At 36.9% G+C, this 12,515-nt stretch overlaps 1 protein-coding gene and 2 long non-coding RNA genes across 4 annotated transcripts in view; 1 reads left to right on the plus strand and 2 right to left on the minus strand.

Annotated features, from left to right (window-relative positions):
- LOC149053057 (uncharacterized) overlaps window positions 1-12,515 on the minus strand; it is a 252,015-nt gene that overhangs the window by 129,026 nt on the left and 110,474 nt on the right. The window lies entirely within an intron of this gene.
- Window positions 98-2,671, minus strand: LOC149053065 (uncharacterized). The gene is made up of 2 exons (XR_016182095.1): window positions 2,288-2,671; window positions 98-2,062 (listed from the first exon to the last, which is right to left on the minus strand). It is a non-coding gene; the product is annotated as an uncharacterized LOC149053065 (long non-coding RNA).
- LOC149053066 (uncharacterized) lies at window positions 2,888-8,065 on the plus strand. 2 transcript variants are annotated; one of them, XR_016182105.1, is made up of 6 exons: window positions 2,888-3,163; window positions 3,811-3,834; window positions 5,955-6,313; window positions 6,672-6,938; window positions 7,214-7,265; window positions 7,883-8,065. It is a non-coding gene; the product is annotated as an uncharacterized LOC149053066 (long non-coding RNA). The 2 variants fall into 2 exon arrangements; XR_016182108.1 differs by having other exon boundaries at window positions 2,914-3,163; window positions 3,808-3,834.

Genomic DNA, 12,515 nt, shown 5'->3' on the forward strand with positions numbered 1-12,515 from the left:
AACTAGCTCAAAAGTGAGTGATCTCAAGGGCCCTCCAAAAACGTTTTCTACAGCAATAACTAAGCTCTACAGAAGCACACTATGCAGACAAAAGGTGTAAGAGAATCAATGAATTCTTTAATTCTTGGTCCCTCCCAGGCCAACCTATTGTACAAATCTCATGACATCTGTTCCAGTTTCATCAGTCAATTTTTCAAGCTTCAAGCTTTTCCTGCAATTATGTACTTGTTCTTGAAGCTGAAAACTAACAAGGTTCCTGTAAATTAAGTTTACATAACAACCTAACAATTTGTGAAAATCACACAAATCCCAAGCTATATCCAGAATTATGCTCTTAATAAAATAAACTTTTAAAGCAAATTGGGATTTTGCCCTAGTTCTTTTTATTTTTTTGTTACTTTTTAAATACATTTGTATAAATAATGCTCCCCTAACTCTCCCCAAAACTTTTAGAACAGATGCAAACTCTTAAGAATGATCAAGCTTTACCTTATTATTAAAAATTTTTACATCTTAGACTACCAAGTTATCACAGAGGTTTTTTTCGGTACTTTGACCTGTTTTACACCTAAAAAGAAGAACACATACATAACACACACACAATCAGCCAGGTCAAAATGTGCTGCAGCCAACAATTTGGCCACCTACAATGAAATAGCTGCCAATTTCACACATGTCAGACTTCTATTCAGGACAAGATTTGGCCTCTGCTGCCTATTACTATTGCCAGCTTGCCTGCCACTCAAAATTTCAACTGAGATTGTACATACATACATGTGGGATTAGGTTACATGAGCGAACCTGCACTATTGAAAGAGGTCAATGAATTATAACTCAAAGAAACATTGATAAATAAAATAAATCAATAGAAATGACAAAAATTAAACTGACAGCAGACAGCTCTTTTTTGGCCTTCGGGGCCTGATCAGTGCAGTGATCTTCAACTAAGTGCTTAATTTGGACATAAAACCAAAACTTGTTACGGTTAAATATTATTATTTTTCTTTCAATATTCCCATTCCAGCTGATGTATATTATTTGAATAACAAATCTTATTAGCATGTTAAAATCACCTGAGGACAAGGCATACACTTTGTGCCATAATTGCTTTGCATCAAGTACGTTATCTAGTACATCATTACCATCTTCAGGTATTTCTAATTTACTCTTGAAAATCACACAAATCATAAGCTATATACAGCATACAATTGGCAGCAAATTATTAAAAAGGAATGCAGTAATCTTAAATAATAAGAGTAGCTAAATAACAAATAGCCTAGTCAAAATGTGCCGGTAACCAGGGATTTGGCTTTCCACACAGAACATTTGTTAGGCGTCTAGTCTGGACAAGGTTTGGTCTCTACCTTCTGTTACTATAGCCAGCTTGCCTACTTCTAAAAAACGTTTTGACTAAGCTGAAAAAAATGTTTGAGAGAAAAATGGCCACAACAAGCCCACTTACTGCAAAATAAGAAACATAAAAGTAACACTTCAAATTAATACAGAATATAAGCCTTGCAGGATTTGGCTCTCAATAAAATTAGTTAAAATAGCCGATCTTGAGTTTAACTACTCACTCAAAATGGGCTGACAGCCTGCAATTTGGCCACCTACAATGAAGTATCTTCCACTGACTTCACACCTTTCAGACTGCTTTTCAGGATGAGGTTTGGCCTCTGCTGCCTATAATTACAACAGCCAGCTTGACTACTACTAAAGAACATTTTGACTGGGCTGTGCAAGTGTTACTAGCATATAAAAAGCACCTTCAGGTAGATTACAGCAAAGCAGACTTTGTACCAAAACACTTTGCATTAAGTACATCATTACCCTCTACAGGTATTTCTAGTTTACATGTGAAAATCCCACAAATCTCAAGGTATATTACATCATACATGTTGACAAAGCAATCAGGGGTACATTTTTCATAATAGGATGCAATGGTCTTCAGTATCAAGATTATTTGGTACCTAAATAGTAAAATGTTCGAGAGAAGAAATAATCATAAACATTTTTTCTTTCTCATCAGCATCGACTTCCAAAAGTAATGGATAATGACCACCTAAAACAAAGAAGAAATAAATCAAATTTTTGATTTCACAGGGCTTCAATACGAAACAACTATACATATCTTTTATTTCCTACCACTTACAAGTGGCAGGAATGGCTGAAATGGCCTTCACGTGAACACAACAGAATCCTATGCGTGTATAATCATGTAGAACTATTTATTCGGTATCGAAATTACATCCCAAATGTCATGATATTTGACTGAAACTCAGCTTACCCATCTTTCGTTTAGACTTCGAAACTTGCTGCTTTTTACCACCGTTTCAATGTTTTCTTGTTGTTCAAAAGGTGGTAGGGCCATTGCAGACCGTGATTTTTTTTTTACTTGAGAACCAGATCACAACACCCAAGCCTTTTCACGCTAAATATTAAACTACTGAGATTTCCTTCGCCGCCGTAAGCCGCCATTTTATCTTTCCCTGAATACTAGTTCCCAAGCTTCGAGCCCGAAGGTCTCAGACATGCACTGAAATTATGATATTCGTTATTTCAGGGCCAATTTAGAAATAACGATAATCGTTATTTTGGTGTCGAGATCATGCTGATCACAACTGAACGCACATTTACCCCTTTCCTCCGCCATCTTGAATGTTGTAAGACAGTGGAACCGAGTCCTTCTCTTCACTTAACACGTGTAAAGAGCACTGGTAAAGAGTGCCACGAAATTACTATATCCATAAATTTGGTGCCAATTTAGAAATAACGATAATCGTAATTTCGGTCTCGAGATCATGTTGACGCGAGCGGTATGGTTGTAGGTTACAAGTTTTGGTTCAGTGAAACTTGTGGAAGCTTGGAGCCTAACTTGCCTGGGATCGAGGGTAGAAAAAGGCTCTGAATGAAAGTGCTTGCCGAAGCAAACTAGATTTGACTTGGACTGGAATATCAAATTGTAGAAGATTTGCAAACTTCGGCTGAACGGACAGCTGAACCACAGATCGAAGAAGGGCAACTAATCACAATGATAAAGGGATGTGTTTGAGAGTCACATGTAAAGATAGATCAATCGGATGAGTTTGGAAATATGAGCAAGGAGGAGTGCAGTCCTCCCAAACGACGTCGGATGTATAATGTTATCATCGGAACAGCTCAGGTCAGTACAAAGTGCAGACTGCAGACGGAGAATTTAAACTTTTTTTTTCGTCTGATACGTCAACCCTACCGATTGTCACGTAATCGCTTTTCCGCCATTATCTTTCACGATCATCTGCTCTGTTGTGGAATATTCTTTTTGTATTATTTTGAGATTTATTTTCGTAGCGAAATTGAAGTGAGATCCTGGCAGTATTAAAGCTTAAATTCTTGCTGTTCCATAAGATACCGTTTTCGACGGTGGACTTGAAGGTCTCAAGCAAGACCTCGGAATCTTGAACGAACTATCCCACAACGTATTGTTATCAGTGACTTATGATTTAGAGAATTCTTGAAAGATTTTCAATAATGTTTACAAACATTATTTTTCGGGCCGTAAAAGAGAAACTGCGTCTCATATTTTCCTGAAGTATAGTAAGAGTTTAAGGCTGCAGCGTAACTGTGCATGTAACTCACTCCACGTCAAATAAGTGGACTAAGTGATTTTCTCACATGCTGATTGGCTAGTTTGCATGTGATTAAAATACTATTTAACACTGTGGCGAGAGGCAAAATAGCCTCCTATTTCTCTGTGATGAAAAGGTAGATAAATTTTGATTATAGCATAGCAAAGTGACAACTAAGTTTGGTTTGATTGCATTTCAGTAGATACTGTCCAGAGCCAGGGAGGAGGTAAGTTAGTTAGTTACTTAATTTTTCCATTCATTGCATATTTCCACCCTTTTAAGGCAAAATATCAAAGTTTCTGAATACTGTAATGAGCAATTTATTGGAAAACTTGGAAACATTTAATAATTTCATGCAGTCTAAAACTGACAAAACATAAATTAGGAAGTATCAAGCAGGCAAATGTCCAGTTCTCTTCACCTCTGTATCCTAGCTCAGCAGTAGGATAACTCTTTTTTGGGGTATACATGATTGTATTAAAAAAAAATTTGATTTTTTTATGCCCTACATGTAACTAACATGTAGATGTATGTTTTACAGTTCCAAGCTGAGGTGGATTCATTTTAGAATGTGCTTACACTGTACATGATTGTTAAATATATGTGACCCTCTATATGATTTAAGGGATAAAGATGATAGCATGCTCACAACAGGCTTCACTTGAAAACAGTAGAAACGGGATATAACACAGTTGTTAAGCATACTTAAGAGCATACTTTAATGAGCTTATAAATGCTTTTGTTTCATGTAACACCCTATGAACAATTAAGTGTGCACTGTTGAACAATGAAGCATGAGCAGGCAAAGCCTGATAACCTTCAAATACAAAAGTTAGCCTGTGAGCAGACACAGCACACTGGTGTGTAACCTAGTGAGTAACCTTGTGTGCAGCAAGCATGTTACCTGAACATTAAGTTAGATTGAGCAATCATTACCCAGTCAGTGTATACTATTAGGTCAATAAACCGAAGCTGGTATTACTGTTTTTTAATTATCAACTTCTGATGAGAAAAAAAAAAAGTTGAAACATTTGGCCGTGAACAAGTTTCAAGAATTTAAAGCAGACACTTCTTAATTTGTTCATGTGGAGAAGTGACTTTGATGTTAGTAGCATGTTGAATAATAAAATTTAACCCACCACTGGAACAAATGATTTGTGATGATTGTGTAAACAAGTCTGAGATATTCAAAACTTGCCGTAACAGATAGCCATAAATGGCCAACAGGTTTGTGTAATGGTAAACAAAACCAAAAGTAATAAATCATGTTGCTTTTGAGAGCCCTAAGCTATGGAACTCAAGTGGATGATAGTCATGTGCTTAGGTACACACTCAGTCACATGCCCTAAACTCGAATCAATGCAGTAAATAAATAACTAGAACCATTGTAATCCTCTGAATCATACAGTGTCACATATGTGCATTTACATAATTATGCAAACATGAAAGAAATCTTTCAGGCTGACTTGTCATCAGTTTTGAAACATATTTCCCCTCTGTAGTTGCAGAGTTCCCAAGTTTCCAAGTCTTGTTATTTCACATTGTTTACAGAAAAAAAATAACTTAACATAACATGATTTACAATGATATAGAAAAAATTCAAATAGAAATTAACTATAATAAAGAATATTTAATTGTTTACAGTGGCCAAAGTAGCCAATGAGCTTTCAAGTAATGGTCACTGTCATGTGTAGATATGAGTTGGGGTTGGCCGCATGTTAAGTATAATTTAAATTAATAGTTACATTAAAGATGATATTGTTATCATAAGGGAAGAAAGACATACATAAATGCAAGGTAGAATAAAAGGAAAACTGCATATAGTGAAACATTATCTTATATAGCTAACAATTCAACTATGTTCAGCTTTGAGTACTCAATATGAATCTTTTATACCGTTTTTTGATTAGCATGTATGGAAAATAATTAAATTAAGGTGGTACAGATTGCCAGATTTTTATTGCAGAGAATTAAAATATATACATACCATAATTAGTGTGTGCTGATGGCTTAAAGAAGTTTGATGTAAAAAGTTATGCCAAAAAAGTAGCAAGCCAGAAACCATGTTTTAATCTGAGACATCTGAAAGAACACATTTTACAGGAAGTAGTAAATATTGATAACAGCCAAGTACCTTTCGATGCACTATATTACCAAAATATACATGTATCTGTGACATCATGGCATGATTTATAGCTTTTAAATGATAAAATGTAATGTTCTAAACATGGCAGACACAGTGGTTGTACATGTAGAAAAATGAGAGAAATCCCTAATCAGTGACCTTAGCTATTATTAGTTTTAAAAAAATATTAATTTGTTCCTCTTTTTAAACTGATCATTTAGGAAAGAGTTGTGCTAACAAAATAATTAATCAGCTGCCATGCAATGGGAGATATTCCTCCAGTCAGAGATACCATCATGGCAACTGACTGGAGGTGGTGGTGGAGTTTGTGGGGAAAGGAATCATTGTCCTCACATCAGAGTTGTCCGCACAACTGGAAAAATTCCCTCATGGGGAAGTCTCTGTCCTGGTCCCTGGAGGTTCATGTAATGAAAGGGGAAAAATGTATGCCAAGGGAGAAGCAATGTTCAATCTATTATGGAAATGGCTGATCTTCCAGTTGCTTTTGGACCAAAGATGGCTGACAAACTTTCTGCTTCCCTCTCTCATCAGAAAAAAATAGTTTTTGAATCTACTCCAGGTATACTCAGTAAATTTGTTGATGTCATACATACCCCTTGTGAAAGGAAAAGTTTCTTATACTAGTCACAGGACATGACCACCCCGGCATTTTCACAAAGAGAGACTTGAAATTGTTGCTAAAGCTGAGTCACTTGGGTGAAGGATGGATCCTTTGAGATGATTTTTGTTAGTGCTGCTAAAGGAAAACAAAAGGGATTTGTTGAGAAATTTCATGAATGTGGTGTTCCTAAACATCAGATGATCATTTGAAGCCCTTCATATTAATAATGGAGAAGAGTTGAAAAGGTGGCTCTGTGAGGCAGATCTTGCCATCGTACCCTCAGGTTAACAAGAATTTGGAATGTTTGGTCTTGCAGGGTTGTAATCTGGCCTCTCTATCTTAGTATGTGTACATGGTGCATCAGTACTTGGTGAAGCCTTGACACATGTTATTAGTGGTTTGTCATCCATTGTGGAGTCAGAGGATGTCAGTGAGTGGTCCAAGGCAATTAAGAAGGTCAGGGACATGGCTAGGACAGTACAGCTTAAAGAGGCTGATTTACTGCGGAAACATTGCAGTGAGAAGTACAGTTGGAAGAAACAGTGTGGAGATAGTGTTGAGGAGATGCTGAAGATGGCATCTGGTATGAATTTTTTTTTATGTGACTTGCATGTATTGGTTGTACATATAGTAGTTGTCAAAGTAAAGCAATGTACATATTCACTGCAATATAAATGTTTAAGTTGAGCTCGTGATATTTCTCATCATCATCATTGTATTTAGTTTCATCTGTTGTATAGCCTTATAATGCAGAACAAATAACTCTGAAGAAGAGTAAAATTTTATGCCGTCAGGGTAGCCCATTCATCTCAAATTCCCATTCCTCTGTCTCATTTTGTCTTTTCTGTTCCTTTGCAGCTCAGCAAGACTAGACTCAGTAACATGGAATCTGAGTGAATGCATTGCTTAGGTAGTAAATCATTTCTTTTGATATTATTACAGAATATTGATAGGTTAACCAAGTGATTAAATTGTTAACCACTAATAAGTGATTACACCCATTATTTGGCTCTCCCTCATCATGTTTCTGCCTTAAAATGTTATGATTTTTTTAGGAGAAATTCCTTTTCAGTCACTCCTTGGAGTGACTTCAGTGGAGTGCTGGTAAATTATACTTTCTGAGACTTAAATGTAATTTTCAATTGTCCAATTTGATACAAACAATTTATTGGGCTCTCCCTCATCATGTTTTTGCCTTAAAATGTTATGATTTTTTTTAGGAGAAATTCCTTTTCAGTCACTCCTTGGAGTGACTTCAGTGGAGTGCTGGTAAATTATACTTTTTGAGACTTAAATGTAATTTTCAGTTGTCAAATTTGATACAAACAATTAATTGGGCTTTTCCTCCTCATGTTTCTGCCTTAAAATGTTGTGATTTTGTTAGGAGAAATTCCTTTTCAGTCGCTCCTTTGAGTGACTTCAGTGGAGTGCTGGTAAATGATACTTTCTGAGACAAAAATGTAATTCCCATTGTCAAATTTGATACAAACAATTAATTCTAGTTTTGCTTTTTTTATTTCTCTGCAGCCAAACAAGACCAAACACCCTTAACCGGCATGAGAGGATGTGAAATGAACAATAATGTATTCCTTTGTTACTGTAAAGAATATGTACGCAGACCCCTGACATTTTTTACCTGTTTGCATTTGCCCAGTGCCTGGCTTATTTTTTTCAGAACAATGGTTATTAAAGTTGTCGATATTTAACTAAGTTATATTATTTCTTTAATTTTTTTACCTTTCTATTCAATAATCAGAGAGCTTTTATCGAACATGACAACCATACATATATGCTGTCTTTTCCCAAAGTGCCGTGTCCTGTTATGACCATATTTCCTAGCTGATACTCAGCATAGTTCTTGTTACTTGTCTGCGTGACAGTGAAATAGAATTGTGAAGAGATTTGAAGAGTCATCAGAGAGCATACTGCTTGGATTCAAATGGAGAGACTTCACAAACTAGAATCTTTCTTAATATTTTTGAAACAGAAGTAGATTCCCTTGCAGGCCTGCAAAGAGAGGGGTGAAACGGTTGTGTACACACCCCCCCTCTCTCTCTCTCTCTCCTGTGTTATGAACTAACCCCAACCTTAAGCCAACCCTAAGGCTGTAACATAAAACCTCCATATGCATCAAGGCAAGGCATGTCTAAGGGTAACATTGCCCATATCATTTATGTTCATAGGAAATGGAATACTCTTCCCAATTGAAAGTTACTTGCCCAAAGAGTTTCACTAGACAACACATGTTTGGGTTTTCAACCCTTGGAATGTGCTGGAACAGATTTCTAAGCAAATCTTTTGAAATTTTTAATCCTCTTAACTCCCATGAGTGACCAAGACAGAGTTCTCCTTACAATATCAATATGATATGAAGCAGACAAGTGATGAGAATAATGGGGATTATTAGTTGATCCAATACCAAATTCCCCAAGCTAACATCAGAAGAACTATATGGCAGACAGTAGGGAGAATTACTAATGAGATCTTGGGAGTGAAAGTGTAAACACTGAGTGGTGGCCCCTGTGAAATATATAGACCAGATGCTTATGTGGTCAACTTGAGAATGAAGGTGAGAGGATGTCTGTAATTTTGGCATACAATTATGGAATGAGATGAAAGAACAAGCAACTATTCCAACTTTTAATGTATTATTTAATTAATATTCTCCTCAGAGGTAAGAGTTTAAAAAAAATTCTATATTTGACCACAGAAATCACTTACAGTAGCCTGCCTTCATATGATCTCTGTTATAATGATATTTCTCAAAAACATCGAGTGTATATTAAAAATATTTTACCCATCACTAAAGATTTCTTATGGCTGACAAAATGGACTGTATTTATCAAGGATATGACTGATTAGGTAAATGTGGTAAAGGTTCAGTCAACTGGAGGTAACCACTAACAAACTTAGCATAATTGCAAGGGGTAATGCCATGGAAGTTAGATCCATCAACTTATGCATAGGCACAAAAAAACACTTGAGTGTCACTGGGTTGACAAAATCAAGCTCAATCTTGAAAATTGATGATTCGCATTTTCATAATCTCTCCCCTAACCACCAAAGAGCACTTATTAATTTATGATACTGACAATTAATAATATTTAACACTTTTATAGATAAACCTCAGTCAGTCCTATGCTTAAGCACAAAATATAGACACTTAACCACTCTACAATAGTAATAATATCCCCATGAGTGTTCCCACTTCTGATGATGTATCAAATAAACCAATCACAGTCAATGCACCAGATGCCACCCGTAAAGAAAAAGAGTTACTCAGCCATCAGTAAGTAATGAAAATTTTGTTGTTGTTATTTCGGAGAAGAGACGACCACACATAAGCTCAACTCAACATCTTTAATTTTCACCTCGTGGTCTCTACATATATCCCATAATACTCCACTAGTGTCCAATCTCCTAACAGTTGTCACCCAAAACACATCAGGGAAGTAGCCCAACAGTAGGCATTCTGTTGATGGAAGTGAACAAAATAGATTGCACACCCAAGTTTTTCCAGCGTCATGAACAAAGTCACGTGGAATATGAGCCTTTTTAGTCAGCTCCTCAATATAAAACAGTATTTTCACTTTGTAACACATTCTTTGTTGTCCTCAAGGTAGACCAAAACAGTTTTGAATTTATGTAATAAAATTTATCTTATGGTCCAAAAATGCTTAGGATAATATTTATAGTTATAGAAAATGTACATGTATTCAAAATGTAGTGCATATCCAGTGCTAGAGGGGTTTTCTGACATGCCGATTTCTGGACAGAAATCTTGAAACAAAAACAAATGCAATAATAACCTTCCTTAGAGCTAGTTGTTTCTTGCAGCAATTCTTTCGACTGAGAAAAGAGTCGCTCTTTCTTCACGCTTGCAGCGTAACTATCACTTAAAGAAATCTGTAAAAACTTTGAGATTCTGCGGCAAATGATCCTACTTTTTTCGACGACTGTAGCACTGATTACAAATGTAAGCAGAAACCGCGTGGACGTTGCAATTCCGTAAGCGCGATGCTAATCGAACATCGTCCTTTTCTTACTCTGTACCAAAAATCGCTCATAATCTTTTCCTATATCCTTAAAGCAAAGTATATATTTTAACTCGGACGCTGAATTGCAAATTTACCCGAAAATGGGAATGAATTCACTTCAAAGTTGTTGTATATATCGGTAACACGCCAACACGTGCCACTTTAGTTTGCATAAATTAGAGTGACGTCACAGAACACGATTAGTGTCAGGTTTGCGTAGACGTTCCGGCCTCGCTTCCGTTTTTAACCTTGTGGGGGAGGGTACGGCTACACGTGGGCTATTTTGACAGCTTGGTCCTAGGATCGAAATCCTGAGTACTGCTGACCAGTAAGGTAGCGGCGCACGGAAAATGAGTCATGCGATCGTACCAAGTAACCAGGAAGTAACAATAAGCAAGTAAAGTTACGAGTGCTTCATTTGTCACCTAAGAAATGCCGCACAATCGCTGCAACAACAAGTCCCTTCTTTGGAGCATGAGGTCACAATTCAAGCCTCGTCGGGAAGTTCTATATTTACTCTTTGAGCACTTTCTCCATCTAGGGTAGTGACGGACGCAGGAAACTGTCAGAAGGACCTTAAGAAATTTTCCAAAGAAGAAGGGAAGAAGGGGGGGGGGGTAACCCTGCCCTGTGCTTTACTGGGTTAGTGCCACTGAGACCATGGAAAGCTCTGGTCGGATGAGCCTTAGAGCTTCTACATGAAATCTGACATACCCTTTAACATCGTTTTATTCATCAAGTGACGGTTCAGCCGAAAGTAATGATATACTTCTATTTGCCCTAAACTTATTGTGGTTTATTCTATCTTAACTTAAGAGTGATTTGTTGAATCTGTGAACATACAAGTTTTTCTAATTTCGCCCATTTAAGGTAATCCGGATTCCGGAATCCAGGAAATTTTTGTTTGTGGAATCCGGAATACTGGGCTCTGGAATCCAGAATCCAGCTTTTGGAATCCAGGATCCCGCTAAAAAGGGAATCCAGAATCCACTTGCTGAAAATCCATTTCAAATCGTATTAGCGGCTTTCACCCGCATCCATGCAACCACTGTAGAGTGCAGTTCACTCACGTGATCAATCGTTGCTCAAAGTGAGCTTTCAAATCCCACAGGATTTGCTTGGAACATCACTATGGCCGCTATTTGATTGTTTTGGAACACCTCTAAATAATGATATGGCCGCTAGGACGTCCTGTGAGATTAACTTACCTCGTAAAAGATACGCTTTAGTTTTGCTTTTAATCGAGGAATTTGTAAGTTTCTGTGAAAATAATCTAACTGTTGACAACTTGGATACTTTGCTTTTGCCCGCTTTCCCCGCCGGTTTTTTAAGCAAATTGAGCGCACGGCAAGCTTTGGAAACTGCGCTACTTTTATCTGGCACCTAGGGTCGAGGTATCGACCTCAATACTTAATACTTAATACTCTTTTCCTTTTCGACTCTTTCAAACTTTCTGGCACTTCTGACTCGCGACTGACCAAAATTAAAAATAAATATTCATTTTCCATAAATCATAATGAGAGCATCAAAAAGTAATATTCTCCCGATGGCCGTGGAGGCATAGTTGTAATTAGAAGCCAGACGACAGCCAGGAACTGTCAAAACTGCACCAGTCACTCAGAGCACGTGGAAGGACACAAGCCGCAGTATACAGAAAATTTGCAGTGTCTTTTTCAATATTGATATATCATTTGTTTATTCGATTTGCTCTTTCTCTAAATCTCGATACTTCAATCATAATCTATGGGGAAGCACAAGAAAAAGCAAAAGGCGGAGAGGGAAAGGTAAGTGTAACATTGTAATGATTCAATTGATTTTCTGTTCCATTTTAAACTAACTTAACCTCCAGCGAAACTTACAAAACATATCAAACTCATGGGGTACAAATAGTCTTAACATGAATGTAGTGACCACGCCCACTTCAACACCCCGCTCAAATCGAGGGTTATTTTCGAATGTTTTACCATCGTGCGGATTCTCTACGGAAAAAGCACTCAATGTACCTCTGAAATATTAAACTATAATATTGTGGCTTTCTATTTCGCTAATTTTCTAACTTGAAGATAAAGTTTTTCCCTCGTCATTTTTACCTTTTCTCCGAGCGGTTGCGTGAAATTAACAAG

This window comes from Pocillopora damicornis, chromosome 1 (assembly GCF_964200805.1).
Source record: "Pocillopora damicornis chromosome 1, jaPocDami1.2, whole genome shotgun sequence".
NCBI lineage: Eukaryota > Metazoa > Cnidaria > Anthozoa > Scleractinia > Pocilloporidae > Pocillopora > Pocillopora damicornis.